Source organism: Salminus brasiliensis, chromosome 1, assembly GCF_030463535.1.
Source record: "Salminus brasiliensis chromosome 1, fSalBra1.hap2, whole genome shotgun sequence".
Classification (NCBI taxonomy): domain Eukaryota; kingdom Metazoa; phylum Chordata; class Actinopteri; order Characiformes; family Bryconidae; genus Salminus; species Salminus brasiliensis.
The window spans coordinates 81,339,994-81,361,856 of record NC_132878.1 but is presented as its reverse complement, the minus strand read 5'-3'; the positions used below and the strand labels follow the sequence as shown (position 1 = coordinate 81,361,856).

Sequence of the window (21,863 nt, the reverse complement as noted above, 5' to 3'; positions counted from 1 at the left end):
TGACATAGGGCTTATGAAAGCGATGTACGTTGTAATATTAATAAAAGGTGGCCTTACACACATTTAAAGCAAATTCCGTTTATGGTTGTTGAAATAGGTGGAAATAAAGTTGGGAGCTTTTTTTCTTTTTTTGCATTAAACAATGATCATCGTCTATCTTCCATCATTTAAAAACCTGATCAATGAGAAAGCATAATAAGTGCACTGTCATCAATCAACTTTCAGAAACCTCCCCACAACTCCAATAATCAGGACTTTTTTTAGACAAAGCACATTTACGCCTGTGACTTTTTGCTGGTGGTTTTGGTGCCTGAGTTATGGCTTATTACATGGTGGAGGACGTGGTTTTATGAGGCTGAAATGTGTCGCCTGATTTGATGGATCGCAGCCGAGCACAGCAAGGAGACCAAAATTCAGCCGGAGAAAAAGTCTGCCAGACAGAATGAATGTCAATGGCATTCCTCTGGCCTGTTTATGACTGGACTAGTTAAATGTCAAACGCCTCACCCTTGGGAGAGAGCGCGCCCACACGGCAGACTGATTCTGAATAAAGGTATTTCACTGCTTCTCTCTCTCGCTCTCTCTCGTTCTCCATGGCATGTACATCTATGTCTTTCCTATGTAGGAATCAACATTTTAACATGATTAATATCTATATATTGACCCAAACTGCAAACTTCAAAACAACCCAGGCAGAATTACATTGGCCATCTTTCCAAGTGGTGTTAAAAGCATTCACTCAAAGCAAAAATGTATTTTCTTTGTCTGAATAATAATATTTAATATATAATATAATATATAAAATATATATATTATTAATATAAAATATATATTAATAATATTTTAAGGAAAGATCACTGGCTTCTGAATTCCTTCTTTTAAACACCCAACTCCATCATACTGTAGGTGGTTCTGGACACAAATGAGAAAAGCCTGAAGCCTTCTGCACTGATAGACTGCTAAAAGAAGACTGAGAGTAAAAGAGAGCTGTAAATAAAAGAATTAGTTCTTACATGTTTCTACTATGAATATTACTCAACTCAACAACTGAGGTGAGATCAGTCTGACCAAAAAGAGCTAAACTTAAGGCATTGTTTGAATCTAAGTGAGAAAATGGTTGTTTCTCAGGAGCTGAATTTCACAAACAGGATACTTTACCACGCCCAGGAGAACTCAATGCGATTAGGATGAGATCTTAATGAAAATATTTCTTTCCTCTGGGTAGTTAGAAGTGTTAATGGATGGAAAAAGGATGTATAAAGTAAACGGTGAAAGGACAGGGGCAGTGGCTTGAGACATTCTCTCAGAGGTTCCTGTGATGACAGTTTCCTCAGGAGATGACTACAAGAAAAAGCATTATGAAGACAACGGCAGGATAAAGACCGCTGACAAATGAGGAGGAAATGGAAGCCAAGGAGTGTCTGGCGAAATTCCTCTACAAGGAGACACTGAAATTAGTGATGACACCAGTCCGGTACCCAGTATCAGTAACAGCAGAAAAAGAAAAGGAAGAATCTTGAGTCCGAAAGGTAGAAGTATTGCATAAGATAATGTAAAACAAAGTAAAGTAGGGCATAAAGCCTGAGTTTATAACATCATGAACTGCCAAAGTAAAGTAAAGTACTTTATTTCATGTACTTTTGCACTTACAAAGTAAAGTACATGTGATAACAGCCGCTAACTTTATCATAACGGTACCATAAGAACTACAAGCAGCTAGCTTAGCGTTACTCTAAAATCCTTTGTGAACAGTCTAGTATTTAATGTTCGTTTGCACTGTTATGTCATATATTGTACATTTGTGAGTCTAACTAAACAAATAACTGTCATGCTGCCTTCCATATCCAACCAGTCAACTTCCATAATTCATCAGATCCTCACGTCATGGCCACAGGTCCACTTTTCACCAATCACAGATCAATGTCACCAGAACACTAATGCTTCTGCTGTAGTTTTTTTCCGGTTTATGACCCTCGCCTGTTCTTCTGTATTACTGTTTGCTGACCCTACTGTTGGAACTCGAGGCAGTGGTGGCTCAGCAGTTAGCGCTCCGGGCTATTGATGACAGGGTTGTGGGTTCGATATCCGGGTTTGGCAAGCTGCCATTGTTGGGCCCTTGAGCAAGGCCCTTTACCCTCTCTGCTCCCCGGGCACTGGAGTTGGATGCCCACCACTCTGGGTGTGTGTGTGTACTCACTGCCTCTAGTTCACTAGTGTGTGTGTGTGTGTGTGTGTGTGTTCACTACCACAGATGGGTAAAATGCAGAGAACACATTCTGCTGTACACAGTACAGTGATACTGAGGCCGTAGGTTTGTGTAACAGGTTGCAGAATGTGGGATGTTGCTCATGCTTGAGTAAAGAGTTCATCTTAAAAGCTTAGTTGTTCTGAAAGGGACAACATCAGACCATTATCAGGATTATCTGACACTCAATGTTTCAGTGCTGTTATTGAATTCACAGGTGAGCAGTCCTGAACGAACTCCACTCGATCATAACAAAACCTCACACAATCACACTGTATTATACCCATTAGCTTCACACCCCTGCAGTGTTTACAGACTCTCCTCTGCAGTGTCTTCACTGGCTCCAAAATGGCTGCACTGCTGCAATAATCATTCTGGCCAATTTACAGTCCCTCACAAACTAAAGAGAAACGCCAAGTCATCCATTTCCTCTGTGGCCCAAGAAGGAGCTTTCCAAAATATGCTGGAGGGTGTGTGTGGGGGGCTACATTAAGTCCAAGCTCATGTACAAAACGTCGGACATCTCGGGATCCTTAAAGGCAATCTCAGAGAAGCGCTTGAAAAAACAAGGCCTTTATCTCCCAAAATTCATTATTCATGTGCTACCAAAGACACAAAGTGCTATGAGCAAAACATCTCAAACATGAAGCTGGAAGCAGTCTGGAACTGCAACGTCTGCATTAACAGTGCTTTCTTTTTAGGTCGCCTGCTAAACTGCGAAGCCTCTCCGCAATCTGCAATCTCCGACCAAGGGGTACGGTGACACGCTGTTGGTGAAGCAGATCATCTCTGCTTATTGATTGTTTGCAGGTTGGCTGGTTGCAGAGGAAAGTAATATTGATCTGACCAAGCATGCCAGTATTGAGATTTACATGTGCAGTGAGGTATCATTCCACCAGACAACTTTGTATTGAGCTGTTCCTGAGAATCAGACAGACCAGCCTTATAACATTCTGGATGATAATCGATGATTATAATTTATATGATAACCAATAATCACCTTCTGGATGATACTGATATCATTAAATAGTTTCATTATAAATGTACATAGCCATGACATGGCCCCAGTCTCTTGTGTGTGAGATGGCATTGTTATTTACTATGCTAACCATCTAAGTCTGTCAGAACTGCCCAGTACTAGTAATGACACATGTACTGAATTATCTCATTTATTATCAGCTGAAATTTCAATATCAGACCAGGGATCGGCTGCTACATTGAAATCAGCCACAACATAAAAACTACTTGCAATCACGCTAGGCTCAGATCTGTCAAGGCATGGACTCTTAAAGACCTCAAAGGTGCCCTGTGGTATCTGGCACAAAGGTATTAGTAGCAGATCCTTTAAGTCCTGTTAGTTGTGAGGTGGACTGCATGAATAAGTCTTGGCGACCAGGACCCGGTGACTGGTTCTCCAATAGTCCTTTCTTGGACCACTTATGATAGAGGTACTGACCACTGCATACAGCGAGAATACCCCACAAGACCATTCAGATTTTTTTTGGCTGCACACTATAATAAAAACAACAGCCTGATTTATGCAGAAAAAAACAGTGAAGTTGTTGGAGTGGCTGTAAAAGCCTGTAGACGCTCAGACACGAGTCCCCCCCCCCCCAAAAAAAAAACAAAAAAATCAGCGCTCACTCAAAGTGTTCCACTGTATCCATGGTGACGCGGTTGGTTCAGGCTGATCGGCTCCCCACCTCATATCCACACTGACAAACACACGCACACTGTTGTTTTGCCGAATCTGTATTTTTTTTGTCTCTGGTTGTTGCTTGTTTATTCATTATAGTCAGCAGCTCTGTGGGCTGTATGGAAATTAATTTGCCAGCCTGACGCCTCTCTCCATCTTATTCAATGTTAATGTCATCTCAGATTACTAGACACTTCTACTCTATCCCCATGAGAAATGGAAGCTGCTCAGACCGAGAGACAGAAGCAGATGGAGAGAGAGAGAGAGAGAGAGAGAGAGAGAGAGAGAGATAAGAGGCAGTAAGGAGAAAAGTAAAGAGTGACAGCACATATTTAAACCAATCACACAATATGTTCACTAATTGAAAAAACATCTGACAAAACCTGAAGGTATACCATGTTGCCTGAAAAGAGACAGACAGATTTCTAGGAGAATCTAATTTAGTGTTTAACAAGCATCAGATATGCAGCCAATCTCTATCTCTTGGCATCTTTTACAGGGCATTTAACACACACTCACGCTCCAAGCTAAATTATACACCTCTGTCAGGCATTTCAACGTCTGTAGTCAATATCACAGTAAGATTCACTTACAGTAAGACATCATGTTAAATACTAAATTATCCATTCATCCAACCGTCCATCTTCTCATCTGCTTCTTGCTGGTCAGGGTTGCGGTGAGTCCAGAGCCTTTCAGTGCAAAGCAGGAATACCCCCTGGGCAGGGGGCCAGTCCATCGCAGGATACCACACTCATCCATTCATTCACACACTCACACTTAGCCAGTTTACACACCATGTATGTTTTTAGAAGATGGGAGGAAACCAGAGTACCCGCAGGAAACCCACACAGACATTGGAAGAATAAACCAAATTCCGCACAGACAGAGAACTGAGCAAAGATCAAACCCACAACCCCCAAAAGATGCATACACAACTTCTGAAAGCTCTAAGATAAGTAAGTACTGAGATGAATAAATAAGTACTGAGATTACATAACTACATAAGTACTGAGGTTAATAAGTAAGTACGTCCTGAGATGAATACATCTGTAAGTACGAGATGAATAAGTACTGAGTTTAAAAAAGAAGTACTGAGATTAATAAATAAGTATGTACTAAAATGAATAAATGTATTAATACATTAATAACTAAAATAAAAGGTACTGATAAAGTACTGATGTCAATAAATAAGGCATACTGAGATTAATATGTCTGTAAGTACTAAGTTTAATAAGCAATGAGCTCTGAGCTATAATATGATAATAATAATGGATGGGTGTGATAACTCATGGCAGGTGAGGTATACAGCTTGATAGCAGCAGACAAGAAGGACCTCCTGTAGAGCTCCTGTATTACTGAAAGAACTGTACAAATGTACAAACAAATGTTTTGGCTGAATTGATCTGTTCAGATGCTCTTGTTGGATGTGTAGACTTTGAGGAGAAGGTCACGTGTCAGGTGCATTGGGGAAAGTCATGTGTGATGTATAGCTTTCTGAATGAAGACTTGTTGTCTTGTAGCTCCTCAGAAAAGGTTTGCCTTGGGCAATCCCCTCTGGCCTTGAAGAGCACATAGGGAACGCCATTAGGAGTCTCTCTAAACAATCAATCAGAAGATCAACAGCCATGAAATGAGTTCAGAGTAGCAGAGAGAGAAAGCGAGAGAGAGAGAGAGAGAGAGAGAGAGAGAGAGAGAGAGAGAGAGAGAGAGAGAGAGAAAGAGAGAGAGCTGGCTATAGGGGAAACTAATGGACAGTTCATTGGTTCATGACTTGCTCACAAATGGGAAACCCAATGGCTGACCAACATTTGTTTTATTGACATTATTCAAAAACCAAGCTGCACTGTCCGGACCTAAAAAGAACTATCTAGAGCAGTGGTTCTCGAACTGGGGAGTAAGGAAATCTCACAAAAGTGACATCTAAAAAACTGGTGCTCATTTACAAAATGGGAGACTTTAATATATGTTATTAAAAATGAATATGCGCAAGACAGGCACAGTTGACGGTAACCCCAAGCCCACACTCTTAAAAATAAAGGTGTTAGAAAGATTTCTTTGAGTGGTGCCACTTTTGGTTCAATAAATACCATTATTGTAAAATATATATGTGAGTTTAAAGAACCCCTTCAAACTCACATATATCTCTTATGCAAACATTATTCTTCAGTTTGGTTCTTATGTGGCCTGCTGTAGCACTTTTTTAAAAAAGAGAGCACCTCTGTAACTGCAATGTTACAAAACAGTGCCATGTGAGTGCAGGTCAGCGATAGAAAGCAAGCAAAATGGACATGTTTCTGATAGGACAAGGTCCTGGTTCGTCAATTTTGAGTGATAAAGAGCGAGTGAAACCTTATGAACTAAGGAACTCTGAGTCTCCTGACTTGTTCCAGTAATTTGATCCAAGTAACCTGAAATGTAAACCTGACACCAAACCAGGCCTCCGGTAAAGCTGAAGCAAAGCAGGTCTGACAGTTTAATAGGTTAGGGAATAGGAATGGCAAAGCACACAAGGAACATAGCTGATTATGGCCAATGCAGTGTGACAGATTACACCACAACATGCTTTTCTGAGCGTCTCATCATTGTCACACAAAATCTCATATCTCCAAAAGGGCAACTTTACAGGAGAAAGACAAAACCAAGTCATTTTGGAGCATTTCCATTGGACCATTCGTCATGACATTTTGACACAATTTAAGGAAACAACTGCCAGATTCAACTAAAGTCAAAAAAATTAAAATGGCAAAACTGAAGGAGCATGATTAGTCCTGGTTAATTGATTTAAGTGAAGTGCAGTATGTGAACGTTCAAATCATGAACTGTCAAAACAACCCATTACACCAAATCACTCCAGTGGAAGTAGGTTTAGTCTGGCTGTATTCTGGACAGGGGGTCCCTCTATCCACAGAACCCTTCCACCTCAGCAGGTGACAGTGATATCCCACCGATTAGCCATGCATTCAGGTTAACAGCTTCTGTGCATATGGCACTGAGAATTAAACTCTGCATGGGGTCCAAAACAATCAAATTATCCAATAACTTGGTCTTATGCAGAAACCGATTTGCAAGTAATGTAATGGCGGAGAGGGTCGAGCTGGTTCTCTTCCATTTCCAGGCCAACTTAATCAGCTTTAATGGGTTGAGCGAGCAGAATGCTGGCTCTAAAGAAGCTCTTCAGTTAAAATACTTGAAAGCAGCTCAGTATTTAGCTGACGAGTTTAAGGAGCCCTGTTTTAAAGTGGAGTCACTCACCACTTGGGTGAAAATGGGAAAATAACACTTTGGTGGGTGAAAGAGAAAAGCTAAAATACGGAATACTGAGCCCATGTTAAGACTAGGGCTGCAATGAATGGACAAAATACTAGTATTGTTATTGTGATAAAGACTTCGAGTTACAGTAGTGTTTATCATGTGTTTAATAGACTGAGACTTTGCTGTGTAAAAAAGCATCCCTTTAGCTTGATCTGTGGCTGTATTGGCTAGTGCTAATAGCTAATATTAATGCAGATATACGTTCTTAGTCACGGCAACTGGTCAAGATCCACTTGTAAACAATTCTGGTGTATTGAAATTTGAGGAGTTTAAATCACTGCACTAGAAATTATGCATGCTAATGTTAAACTAGCTGTCTTAAAAATCTGTTATCAATTACCAGATGTATACCTATCGGCCATAACATTAATACCACCTGCCTATAACAGTGTGTTAGATCCCCCTCGTGCCACCAAAACAGCTCGTCGAAGCATGGACTTCAAACGACATTGCCGGCATGAACTTTTTTTCCAGCAGCTTGTGCTACAATAGCTGTGGGATCCAACCAGGTGGGCTAGCCTTCACTGCCCGCATGCATCAATGAGTCTTGGGTCCTTTTGACCAGGTCAACAGAATCACCCGTTTTGGAAGCACTTTTGGAAGGTTTCTGACAACTGCACACTGGGAACACCCCAAAAAAACTGACGTTTTAAAGAGACTCTGACCAAGTCAGCTATCCATCACATTTTGGCCCTTGATGAGGTCACTTAGATTCTTACGCTAACCCTTACCCTTTTTTCCTGCTTCCAACACAAGACTTCACTTGCTGACTAACACATCCCACCCCTTTGGCTGGTGCCACTGTAATGAGATGTTCGAATTTATTCACTTCACCTGTCCGTGGTGTTAATGTTATGGCTAATTAGTGTAAATGTGTGTGCTGGAGACTAAGTGGTGCACACGTATGTCCATACAGAGGGCTAAGACTTATTATTTTTGCACGTCCGTGATTACAAGAATATCTTGACACAGGACACATGCATACAGAAAACATGCAAAACCCTTTGTAGGACATTAGTGGAACCTGCCCGCTGATGAGTAAGCAGTGAGAATGTATGTCTGTATAAAAGAACGCTCTGTGACTCCCTCCTTTCATCCAGCTTTAAATGCACCACAAGCCTTTCTAGGTAGTTTGAATAAAACGCAATCAGACAGTTTCACCTCTTTTTCAGCTCTCAGTTATAATGAAATTTCTAATGGAAGTCGCTCTGCATGAGGACTGTTATTATATAACAGCATTAGTAAGAGCGATGTGAAGGCTTGCAAATTCCTAAACTCTATTTTCACTTGTATATGTGAAAAAGTGTGCCCTCTCAACGAATCGGCAGTAAGTCTATCCAGGGTTGTTCAATTAAGCCATTTTTTTTGTTGTACAAGGACAAATACAGACAACCACAATCACTATTTGTGTTGGGCACATCTGAAATATGACTTCTGCCTTTAATTAATTCCTGTAGTGACAACACACACACACACACTAGTGTGTACAAGTGCCCAGGGCAGTGAGGGTTAAGGGCCCAACAATGGCAGATAAGCGTGTCCAGGTATCGAACCCACATCTGTTTTGTCAGATCAATGTTCTCTGATACTAAGCATGCATTGTGCAAAAAACAAAAACACTGGACATCCCTGATGCAGAGGCTGATAAATAGAAGTGATATTCAGCTTCCCAGTAGTATAGCTATCCTGCTTCCATTAGTGTTAGCCAGCTAAAAAAACAATGTTATAAACTTTTATTTTATAAAATACATACATTTCATGTATAAAAATACATAATCAGAAGGGTTTTTTTCAGGAAAAAATCAGGAAAATCAGGAAAATTTTAGGGTGTTTTCACACCTATAGCCACACCTATTGGATTTGAAAAATCCAAGCGCCCTAAAATGTGTCACAACAAACCATGTGTTTCTCTGCTTATTGGTCAGACCTGTCTGGGGCAGGACAAGAAAAAAAATACTGGAAAAAGTATGTGTTCTGTGTTCTGGACTAGTCTATATTTCTGTGCAGATTAAGATGGAACAACAGCAGAGATGGCATTTGTACAGAGCCACTGAAATAATCTGGGCAGTATACCAGGTTAAACTACCGTTTACTTCAAACTTGTAGAGTACAACTGGTACTTTAGTCAGATCGAGATCAGATCACGTTTCCACCGCAAACGAAACCCTCCAGAGGTCATTTGGGGTCAGACCAAGGCCACCCTTCTCTCAAGGGTCTCGATGTGGTTGTTTTGGTTCGTATTGGACCTGCCCAACTGAATCACACCAAGGGTGAAAACAAGCCAGAGTCTGATTTTAACAGACTAAAAAGTGCAGGTGTGAAAAAGCCCTCAATCTCAATACAGTGGCATGTAAGGAACATTTACAATAACCGTAGCACAGTTTTTGGGGGGGCATATCACTTGTGGATAGCACCAACAGCAGCTACAAGTGACCTTCTTCTGAGAAAATAAGGAAAATGCAACAAATGTGCCTGTTTTAATGAAACAGCCGGAACAAAAGTTCACAGTAATCAACCCAGATAATAAGGCAACATCTATGATGCACCACACTTCCTCTCACAGGTATTGCCATGGAAACAGTATCATCTAGCTTTTGATATCTATTCGCTGGGTCCTGAAGCCCATTCCCACCTACGAGGCCGTTTCCGTGGCTGATTTCTTCAACTGATCTCTATGGTGGCTCATTAGCGCTCATCATAACCTCTTGACTATAAAGTGCGGATCTAATCCCGGAGCTTGGGACAAGCTTGGCCTGCTTTGGGTCTAACAAAGGTCTAATCACAGCCAAACACCTGCCAGCATTGTTCTTCTAAATCACATGACCCCCCCCCTCCAAATCCCTCCCTCAGTGTCGGCCACTATGTGTGATGGTAGGTGTAGCGGGGGGTTAGGAATTGCCCCTCATCCCCTGCTCCACTTTATCCCTCACCCCAGTCTGGGTAATCCTATTAGTCTTATTCATCTGGCCCACGCTGCTCAAAACTGCTGATGTGCCACGACTATGGACTTCCATGTCTCTCTGCCCAAATGAGCAATTTCTGGCAAGTCTTTTTTCAGAGTCTTCTTTGTTTATATATTTATCAGCTTATTTGAAATATTTGAAAGGATCTGCATGGTTTCTTTTTGTTCTGTTCCTCTGATTACAAGATCATCTGTCATCTGACAAACAGGGGATTACTAATAGAATCAACAGTGACTGTCTTTCTTAATCAATGTTATATGAGCCATGAGGTCATTTAGCATGCTAGCATTCTCACACAAAAGTGCTGCCCTAAATTAAATGGCTAATATGACCCCAAGTTACTGTGTATTCTTGGAACTACTGGGACTTTCATGTTGCAAACCTAACTCAGTAAATTCCTTATCTGCAGCCTCCAAAGGATTCAAGACTTTCTCGCTAGGAAGGCCACTAAGGTGATTGTCACCTTTTGTCATCTTCTCTAGACCTGACTTGACTGCTGCAACTCTCTGTTAGATGGTCGACCTATATGTGCAATTAGGCCGTTGCAATGGATTTAGAATGCAGCAATACAGACCATCTTCTACGGAGACAAAATTGGGCCTGCCCCTACCTATCTGAAGGCAATGGTCAAAGCTTGATCCATCCTTCAAGATACACAGAGGACAAGCATCAAGACTCTTCTCGGTCCTAGCTGCAAGGTGGTGGAACATCTCTGAGTAGCAGTTAAATGAGTCTTATACTTCTTAAAACCTCTTGTATTGGAATTATGCGTCTCTAATTCTGAATATTTCTATAATATTTCCATAAAGGTCTCATAAAGGTTCTAAGGGTCTGTGACAAAAAGGGGCCATAAAAATGCATTAATTATTAAGTATTTTGGAAGAATTGATAGAATTGTGGGCACAACCTATCAAAAATATGCTCTGTGGTCCGTGTTATTAATATAAGCTTGTGCTGCAGGAACAGTTGGTGAGACTTGGTGTGGACCAGTTCCCACAAGCAGCAAACTGAACTTTAGGTTGCTTGGAGGTGGAACAAGACCTAGGATTTGTCCATAGGTCAGTTGTTTGGTGAGCACCTGAGTACAGACTGAGTTTTCAAACCTGTGGCCTTAGACTCCAACCTATGGATGCATTCTCTGAGTGTTTATAATGTTGCTCGGGATGAGAAATAAATCCTATACAGTACAATGACACTTGCTTTTGTTATCTATAACAATACTGACGATGTCTGAGGGTGACATGGTTGCGAGGGTTGCAAAACGATAACATAAAATGGAGGGTCTTTATTTGAAGGCTTCGAGAACAGGCAGAGAGAATAGGCGCTGGCCTGCTAGCTGTGTGATTACCAAGGAAACTCATTCTGCAAAGTCTTCACTCTTCACTCTCTTTCAGTGCATGTGAAGTATTTAGCAAAGCTGTGCCTTTAGTAGCTTAAATTAGGTAGCAGACAGAGCTGAGCTTTAAGATCAAGCACAGGGAAAAGCTCAGCCTTATGACTGAAGCGTACAAAGGGTACCACAGCCTCTCGAACCAGGCCCTTCAGCGCGGATTTAGCCCAGTACGCTAAGCTGACAAATCTCACCATCAAAATATCTTGGGCTGGTTAGTAAAAACATCTTGTCTCATAGAGATGCCTGCGTTTGCATTCATGGCTACTGGGCTTTTCTCTCATCCTGTTCTTACTTATTCAAGACAGTGAAATCTATTGAACATAACACAGTAATAATTATTTCAGCAACAGCATCAGCACATGTGTATTACTTGACTGAGAAATCATGTTTATACTGCCTATTCTCCTGTCAATCTGTATGAGACTCTGTTTAGCCCCCCATTACTTCAACCCCATCTTTGTCTGTTTGGCGAACCCCCCATGGAAAAAAAAACACTGTACTGATTATCAACTTCAGAACATGCTAAACATGAGTTTGGAGGTTGCTTTTTCAAAATTCAGAGATTTATCACATGCAAAGGCAGTAAAGTCAAATGAAGAATTAGCCATAGTTACAGGTCTATAAATGCAATAAAAAACTGTACAATGCACTAAACTGTTTGAGTAACACAAACTTCACATGAAGAATGTAGCAGATAAATGTTTATCGGCTGAGTAAAGTAAAGCTTCGTGTGACCCTCTTTCAAAGAAATATATGTAGTACTGCTCAGCAGCAGCTAACAATGCTACCCACTAACACAGGCGGTGACTGATAAACTCAAGGGAGCTCATTGCAAAGAACAGTAAAGTACAGTAAATACACTTGACTGTGAAAGTGTATGTTTCAAATGTTTAGAGCAGAGGTATTTATTTAAAATCCAGTTAAAGGATCCAGTTAAAGAAAATGTCCTCAAGCCAAGATCTGAAATACCATAATGTCTAACTTGCATAAGGGTTCAGTGCCATATCCTGTATACTGAAGTAGCCTAGTAGTTATATCAACATTTCATGTAGTCAGTAATTGACTGTCAAATCACAAGTAAACTTACAATTCACTGTATTTCAATAATATTTATAGTCGGTTTTCACCCTGAACTGGATGAATGATAAATAACATATACTCCAATATTTAAAATTTTAAGTAAACATTTTAAATAAACCAGTGCTTCTCGTAGTGGCATTTGTCATTTCTGTGTTTAATAATCCACCATGATGATTAATTCAACATGTGTATTAACTTTCCTAACGCATAAATCTTCACATGTGATATTTACAATGAGTACGATTGGTCTGTGAGTTTATTGGGCCACTAAACCTGTACCATAAGGTTAAAAAAAGGCCAAATAAAATAAACACATAAACAGGAAACAGTGCTCAATAGTGTATTGGCTACAAGTGCAGGTCCAGACAGGACAACGTCTGGGTGCTATTAGTGATCTGGTTTGGAAGTTTATAACCTTATTATCTATAAAAGCTAAATGCTGTGGTGGGCAGTACCACATATCAGACATATCAAAATGCCATCACCATCACACCCTTCATGGGACATGGATGTTTGAAGCTCGCTCTGGCCAAACATAACTGCCATATCAAGAAGAGTTTGTAGAGCATATGTGAAGTGTGATTAGATGTTAAGTCTCTCTGGAATGTTATGCATTACATTTTATGTGTTCATGGCCAGGTATGAAAGGTGGATCTAAAAGGAAAAAAAAAGTTTCAGTATTGTTGTGTCCGCCGCCTCTTAACTGCGAGAGGTTGTGTTTTTTGAATCTTGACTAATGCTTCTGTAACATTAGGCCAAGTCTGATTTCATATGTATTCATTCATCACAGACTGACTAACGTTTCCACCTGTTTGTTTAGCTTGGATGAGTGTATACCTGTGACTTGCTCACATTATGAAGTGATGCGTCACTGTTTGGTCTGAGATGAATAAGTCTTAAATTAAGCTTTAGGCCTTTGATCACCACCAGGCAGCACTAATCACCGTGACAAGCTTTTTAGCACAGCCGTTAATTAAAGAATCTACAGGTAGGAATTATGCATGCAAAACTCTTCATATACTCAGTGCAAACATGCACACATTAAATGAGAGTCATTAGGTAAGACGTGTTGGTGTACTTCATCATATTTCTAAACTGCGTTTGAAGCTGTAGGCAGTCCAGCTCTTGGGTCAGGCTCATCAAAACACAACATGTGTGGCTGTTGATTGCTGCAAATGACTCTGTTCTCTTTATAAAATGAAAAAGATCATTTATGTACAAGGTTTCTCCCCTGCAAGAAATGTAGGTTGTACCACACACACATTCTTCATCCTGACTTCAATCTGTCACAACTGTAGTTACCTTCTGTTATCAGTTATCAGTTGTTTTCAGTTCTTTTCAGCTGTAAATTCAGCCTCTGCAGGGCCCCCTCAGGTTCAACCTTCCTCTAGGCGCGGATGCGGATGCCACATCACAATATGCAAATGAGTCAAACACTGTTCCCGGCCCGATGGCGAAGGCCACCTCATGCCACTCTGACGTAATATGAGTATGAAATTTGAGACACAGACTAGATATGAACTTATTAACAGTTTGGTAAAAAATAAACAATCACAATATATCACTGATTCCAGATCCCGTTGATCAACAAAGACATGTTTGATATCAGACATGTGCTCAGGAGATGCTAGGCTAACGTTGCTAATGAACACTTAAGACTTAAGACTGTCACCAGTCTGGACTAACGATTCAATTAAGGGTGTAACAGCGTATTGCTGATCTCTTATGTATCATCTTTTGTGAAATCTACTGTCAATGCAGCATGCAGGTGCCACCTATCAGGGTAGATTATGCTGGTATGGGGAGGAGCTCATGTTGAAATGACTGGCCGGTCTTGAAAAATGTGTCGTTTTCAGAAACCAGAGTATTGTATTGCCCTTCGTATATCATGACGTTCCTCATTACCACTGACAATAACTTCCCTGTATTTAGAAAGTATCACAACAACCACTGACATAATAAGAGGGATATGCACAGGTACTTGAGTCATTATTTTACTGGTCGAGATGACAGTATTTGAATGCTGTGATATGACACTAATCCAGTATTAATTATTACCATGGAATTCTGTTTAATTACGGTTGCCTGTTTTTGGCATGGGGGGAAAATATACAACATGGTCCCTTTAAGCTCCCCTTTTTGCTTATTTCATTCTTCAGAAGCTCTGAACCTTTAGAAGATTAAAAAGAGCTACTTTAGTGAATAATCTGCTGATATGAGGAATTTAAAAATGTTTCTGAGGTAATTTTATATTAGCTCATTAGCATAGTGAGGACAGTCATATGCGTAAGTGTGCAAATATGTGTGTGTGTATGTGTGTGTATATGTGTGACCCATTAAGACAGGAAAGCGAAGACCAGAGTGGTGGGACTACGGGCAAGGAATTCCAAGAATTTCCCCTGTACACACTTTCCGCTCCATCAGTCTGCTCCTCTCCTCCTCCTGGCCTTCCCTTTCCCCCGCCTTATCTCCCCCCATCCATCCATCTCTCGTGCTCTAATCGTGGTAATGGGCGCCTGCACTCTCTCGGATCTTCTGTGCCTTTTGTGGCCCTTCAAGACACACACAGACCTGCCGTCACCACCGCTGTGTCCTTCAGCACACCTGCTAGATCAAATCGTTAAGGTTTTCTATGAGAATGTTGAAGGGCCAGTGTCCTGAATTTTCCTTTGATTTTTCCATCCCTTGAAGCCAACTTGGACATTTTGTGAGGGCGTATAAACCAGAAAAGTCTATATATATAGGTGCTCATATATAAATATGGTCATGGTTGTGGCATCAAAACCATGACATGATATAAATATATTAACAGGACCTGGTTATCAAACTGTTTACAGGCCGAAATGCTACCATATCGAAGCAAAAAGCTTTGCGAATGTCCCGGAGTAGTCCAACCCCACCCCCTTATTTCTTCCTTCCTTTCTGCCTTGTCCAGATTTTTTCTTTCACAATTGCTGCCGTTCAGCTCGGCTGACCAGAGGCTTGGCTCTGTCCTTTGGGAGTGCAATCTGGCTGATAGGATCATCAGCGGGAAAAAGGAAACGAGGGGAAGTGCATTTCCCTCCAGATCGCTAGGATCCTTCTCCACACAGCGTCCAATAGCATTACCAAACACTAGAGTCACCCGCCTCCATCTACCTCACGGCTTACGAGAAGAAATGTATCTCAGAGGAGACCAGGGTGCTGTCTACTCTCTTGTTTAAATGCACCCTGTTGCTTCTTCCCGTCTGTAGGTCAGGGAAATGCTGATACAGTCCAGTCCAGAAAGACTATAGAGACTATAGAGTATTTAAGCACAGGTGGCATTCTACACAACGCTGGGGCATGGCTGTTGAGTCTGGAAATGTGCTGTCTATTTAGCAATCAGACAGATGTTTGGAGTCTGAGGTTTGCTTCTCAATTCTGCATGGAAGCAATAAGAATATTATAGCTAACATGTACTAGAAGCTTAAATCAAATAACTAAGAAAGTGACTGCTAGTGTGTTGTTAGGTGGTTGCTCTGGTGTTTGTCAGGCTTGTCTGCTTTCTACAGGCTTGCTGAGCAGCTGGTATGTTAGGTGGTTGCTGTTGTGTTGTTAAACCACTGATATAATGTTGCTTGGTGGTGATCAGGGTGTTGCTAAGCAGATGCAATGGACTTCCAGGTAGTTGCTATGATATCACAGGTGGTTTATAGGCTACTGCCCAAATCACAGTACCAACTGGCGGACCATTAGCTTCTCTTCTAATCCATTGGCGCCATTGCTTCAAAACTACAAAAAACAAATATATCTCAATTCTCTGACTGACTAATTTAAAGGTGACATTTAGCATCACCCGGTTTACTTAACAGCTAGTAAACATCAGCTGGACTAGTTGGCATGTAACTAGCATCAGCTACAGTAGTTAAAGTGCAACATTATGTAGCATTTTATCTTAAAATAACACAATCATGAAGATGCACTGATCAGCGCCTTTATATATGCTACTCCGGGTTTAGCATGCTAGACCCGGACACAGCCTAACCCATGTCACATTTGTGTAATATTCTGCAATAAAACTCTACAACCTTAGTCCAAATGCTTTTCTCACTTTCAATGAGGGTTTTGTGTCTCTCAGCTTGTCCAGAAATGCATGTGTAAAGCATGTCCTCTAGTGGTGGCACAAAACACAAATTCCACTTCCCAACTGTAGGTTGAGTAGTTAAGACGTAACTAACATCAGCTAGAGTAATTAACATCAAGCCAAACATGTCCTCTCTGACCGACTACATTAAAAGTAAAGAGGAGGAACTGTGTCCATTTCACAGTTCCCTGAACCATCACTAGTCAGAATATATAAGAACCAATGACACAGAAAAGCAGAGAGACAGAACGCAAGAGGGAGAGACAAAACAGGAATGTGCCCACAAGCCTGTCTTTTTGTTTCCACTGTTCTGGCCATTCCCTGATAAGCCAATGGGAAATGCTTTCCAGATAAGAGGCCAAGGACATTCCCAGAAGTTTGCTGGCTTGTAGGACAGCAGCCCTTTTCACTGCAGTTATAAGATAAGGCAGCAGAAAGCACAGCTGCAGGTCACTATGATACTTTGCCCTCAACTGACACGTGAGTGATGCCTAGCCAGGGCAGAGGCTACGACACGGGACAGCCGATCTGTTTTGGTGCTTCTTTCATGATGACGTGACCCCGATTTACGTGGGTGATGGACGATGGCTCTGACGCTGCCATAATCACTACCATCGGGGAGCAAACATGGTTCCAGTGTCACTCAAACATTTATGAGGTATGCATTTCAGGACACTGAAAAAAAAGAATCTGTTGTGGTGCCTTGACTTCAGGTATCATCTTAGAGCACCTGTAACCACTATTCAAACACATAGGTTTCTCTCAGTGGGAAAATAAAAATGCTACATAATGTTGCTGTAAGACATAAAATGTGTGCTTGACTGAACTGTTAATCTGTATATTTTCTAATACAGGTTATATTTTATTTTATATTATATTTTCTAATCAAAGTGATTTTTATATAGAAAACAGTATGTATGCATACTGTTTATATATAATATAATAATATTATATTATATGCATTTAATGCGTAATATTATTATGCATTAAATGCATATAAATGACTGTATCTGTTAGACTGTTTAATATTGTAAGAGAGCAGTGTGGTAACTTCCCATTGTGTAAATGACTAACTAATCATTAATTAAGGCCCATTTTAAGCAATTATTTTAAAATGAATAATCAAATTTAATCAAGTAGACAGGATTTTACAGCAGTACATAGCCCATGACACATTTGATAAAAATGTCTTATTTGCTAATCATGTCCATCTAATTGTGAACATATTTTTGTAAGAATGCCATTGTCCAATTAGTTGTCCAGATATTTTTGTCAGATTGCAAATGTCCAGATATCTCGCAGAATGCTGGAGTCCATGCAATTGTCCAAATGTTTGCATAAGAACAAAAAAACAGCGAATTGTCCAAATGTTGTTATAAAAACATAGATGTCCAGCTTACTGTCCAGATCTTTGTGTATGAAGACCAACATCCAGCTAATTGTCCACATTTGTTTGTGTAAAACCACAAAAGTCCAGCTGACTATCCAGATGTTTATGCAAAAACAACAAAAGTCCAGCTGGTCGTCCAACCATTTGTGTAAGAATGCAAATATGCAGCTAATTGTCCAGATATTTGTGTAAGAATACCAAAGTCCAGCTAACGTGGTCACAGAAACGCATGTTTTGCATCATGCTCACATGCCCATGTGAAAAGGTCCCACTGTCTTAAGTTCAACCCTGACATTGAAGAAGTTGTCAGCGACATATGTCAATGCCTTGCCACTTGACCCCAACCCCCAACCGCCAGCTCCCTTTCCCAAATTCCTATTGGATAAACCAGCAGGGGATTGTCCCCGAAGAACAAAGCAAATGTTGGGGGTGCCCGGTTAAGGACTTTGGCCAGCATTCCAATCACGATTGTCCGTGGCGACTGAGACTTCTAATGACCCAGCACTTCGAAACGCTTACCTTTCAGCTGGACCACAAAAAAGGGACACAGTGCTCACAAAGGGAGTGTTTTTATATAAGAACTGGCTTAAGTGAGTTGCTCCATTGTTTACATTGAATGTCAATGAACCAGCCCAAACAGACTACAGGATTTCACCACTGTGCACAAGACGTTCAGACTGAAAAGACAAAGGAATCCAAAAAAAATCCAAGCAACAATAGGGTTCAGACAGCTTCGGTGCCTGGACCCCTATAACTGAGGAGTACAGCATCATAGAAAGTTATGAATGTGGATGTCAGAGGATGAAACACCTCTGCAATCAAACATTACATTACAAGAGAGCCCCTCCAGACCGGCCTAATCAGCAGTGATCGAGTGCGACTACAGAGCAGTGCAGTGCCTCCAGTGGAAAGTTCCAGTCCAGTCATTTTAACACCCTTATCGTACACAAAGTCAGCAATTTCTTGTCGTGACACAAAATCTTTTGAGCTCCGGTGAAGCGAGTCAGAAACGCACACCCACAGCTAGGACACTCTGCTCATTCTGAACAGGCCGAACGCTGCAAGAGGACTGCAAGGAAGCTGGATGATATTCTGCCTTACCTTATCCTGATGGGAGAGAATGGATCAGGGACGCTGTGAACATGGCATGACGTTTGGCAGCATTGTATCCTTTGGATCTTGAGAAACATTAAAGTTGGGAGAGAGTCTCAGAAGCTCCTCCTTTTTACTCCCACTGTTGCATCAAGTGCATGTACAGCTTCACATGTGTGTGGCGGGGGTGTTGGGGGGGGGGGGGGGGGGGGGGGGGAGAAGGAGGGAAAAAGAGAGAGAGAGAGAGAGTGAGAGAGGGAGGAGACAAGGAGAATGACATTGTGAAAGTAAGAGAGAGAGAGAGAGAGAGAGAGAGAGAGAGAGAGAGAGAGAGAGTAGATAAAACGGTTAAGGGAAAAAAACAGTAAAAACAACAAGGAGAGAGAGAGAGAGAGAGAGAGAGAGAGAGAGAGAGAGAGAGAGAGAGAGAACAGAAGGAGAGAAGGAGAAGAGATAGAGACAGAGAGAAAGACAGAGAAAGACAGAGAGAGACAGAGAGAAAGAGAGAGACAGAGAGAGAGAGAGAGAGGTAAGAAAAGAAAGAAAAAGAGACAACAGGAGGAGAATAGATAGAGACACAGAGATTGAGAAAGAGAGAGAGAGAAAGAGAGAGAGACAGACAGAGAGAGAGAGAGAGAGAGAGAGAGAGAGAGAGAGAGAGAGAGAGATGTTTAAATATCTCATAGTTTGCTTCACCCTGTTTAAAATATTATCATCAATAACCTGGTTAAACAGCTGGTTTATTATAATGGCTGAAATCCAGCAGCCTGAACACAGGAGCTGCACACACTCAGCCTGCTCCTACATGATGAGGACAGCGTGCATTACTAAGCGTTAAAGCAGGGTCCTGTGGGGGCTATCGCTTCAGCATTCACACACACACACACACACACACACACACACAGCTCGTTTTCCTTCTGCTAAAAGCTCCGGCTGACATTGAACGTCGTTCACATGCAGCCGGTTAGTCGACAGGAAGCCCATTCCGCTCAAATAACACCACAATACGAGGTTTTGCCTTACCTATCCGACTCCGGGCTCCTCCGGTGCCTCAGCTCGCCTCTCCGGGGCGGAACGGAGTGAGTGAGTGTGTGTGTGTGTGTGCGTATGTGTGCCTGTGTCTGTCACCATACAAGCCCCGCGCACATGTTTCTCCCTATGCGAGCAAGTGCCTAGACCGGCTCCAGTGCCTCGACCCCGGCCACAGCCAGCACGTCCCCCTGAGGGAGCTAGCTAACGGACTGCCCGGACTATCCGGAAAGCTCCACCCCCTCCAAAACACCCCACGCAGCTGATTAATCCCCCTAACACTACAGCAGACGGGGGTGAAGCACAACAGGCAACAGGCTAGCCCCACTACCCGCCGAGCCTGGTCAGCGCTAACCTGAACGATAACAGAGTCGGAGCGGGGAGCCGAGAGCAGCGTGTCACTGACAGCCCCGTGTTCTCCCCGGACGGTGGACGAGCGCGGAATTTTAATGAGCACATACTGCTGCACCAGCAGGCCGTGCCTTTTCTGTCGGGTCCTGACTCAGATTAGAGGCTCGGTTTACAAGAGCTCCCGCAGATTAGCATTAATTGTCCTGTTAGGAAAACTGGCCTGGAGGTCACTGGAAGCAGAGCAGGGCCGTCCACCACAGCCGCCTCATCCATCACACGCAGGGGTGGACACTGTCCACTGGAGGACAGCTGACACGAACCGACATGCACATCTTAGAAGCTTTACTCTAGCACTGTTAGCTGTTATAAAGGCTGCTTTTGTGCATCTTGACAAAACAAGGGTTAGATAAAGCTTTAGCTGGTTGTCCTGAAAGGCTTTTTTATACAGTGTTTATTGCAGTTATGACCAACAAGAACTGATTTATTGAGTTTGTATATTATGAATATTTTGTCATGAATATAATCTCTAATCTTCTCTTATTGTTGTCCGAATACATTTTTTCAGTTATATACTTTTTATTCTTATTTCTATTCTTTTTAATTCTGTTTCAACCTCCTAGCAGCCACATTGCAACTACCTAGCAACCCCATAGCAACGCTCTAGCCACCACTTGGGATACCATAGCAACTGCCTAAAAAACACTTACCAACACCCTAGTGACCACTAAGCAACTCCATAGCAACCATCAAGCAACCCCATAGCACTGCTCTAGCCATTACCTGGGACAACATTGCAACTGCCTAGCAAACGACCTACCAACATCCTAGCAGCCATCTAGCCACCCCACAGCGTTGTTCTAGCAACTACCTGGGACGCCATAGCAACTGCCTAGCAACCACCTGGCAACACCTTAGCAACCACTCCATAGCAACCACCTAGCAACACCACAGCGGTAACCCCATAGCAACTGCCTAGCAACCACCTAGGATACCATAGTAACCACAAAGCAACTCCATAGCAATCACCTGGGATACCATTCTGTAAAATCATTGCAAGTACCTCGTAACAGATTAACAACCACCTAGCAACCCCACAGAAACCACCAAGTGTGCCAGAGCAACCACCTTGGAGTTGCAAAACAATAGGGTTTCATTAACAACTGCCTAGTAACCACATAGGATACAATTGCAACCACCAAGCAACTCT

The 21,863-nt window shown here is 41.9% G+C and overlaps 1 protein-coding gene across 2 annotated transcripts in view; it reads right to left on the bottom strand.

Moving 5' to 3' along the window:
• Nucleotides 1-20,828, bottom strand: part of tmem108 (transmembrane protein 108) — a 94,629-nt gene extending 73,801 nt beyond the window's left edge. Inside the window, exons 1-2 of one of the 2 annotated variants that reach the window (XM_072690911.1) lie at nt 20,300-20,827; nt 19,286-19,442 (exon numbers count right to left, since the gene is read on the bottom strand). The gene's annotated coding sequence lies outside the window, so the exon portion shown is untranslated. Of the gene's footprint in view, nt 1-19,285; nt 19,443-20,299 lie in introns of both variants that reach the window. The other variant, XM_072690917.1, reaches the window with a different exon arrangement.
• Nucleotides 20,829-21,863: the final 1,035 nt, after the last annotated feature.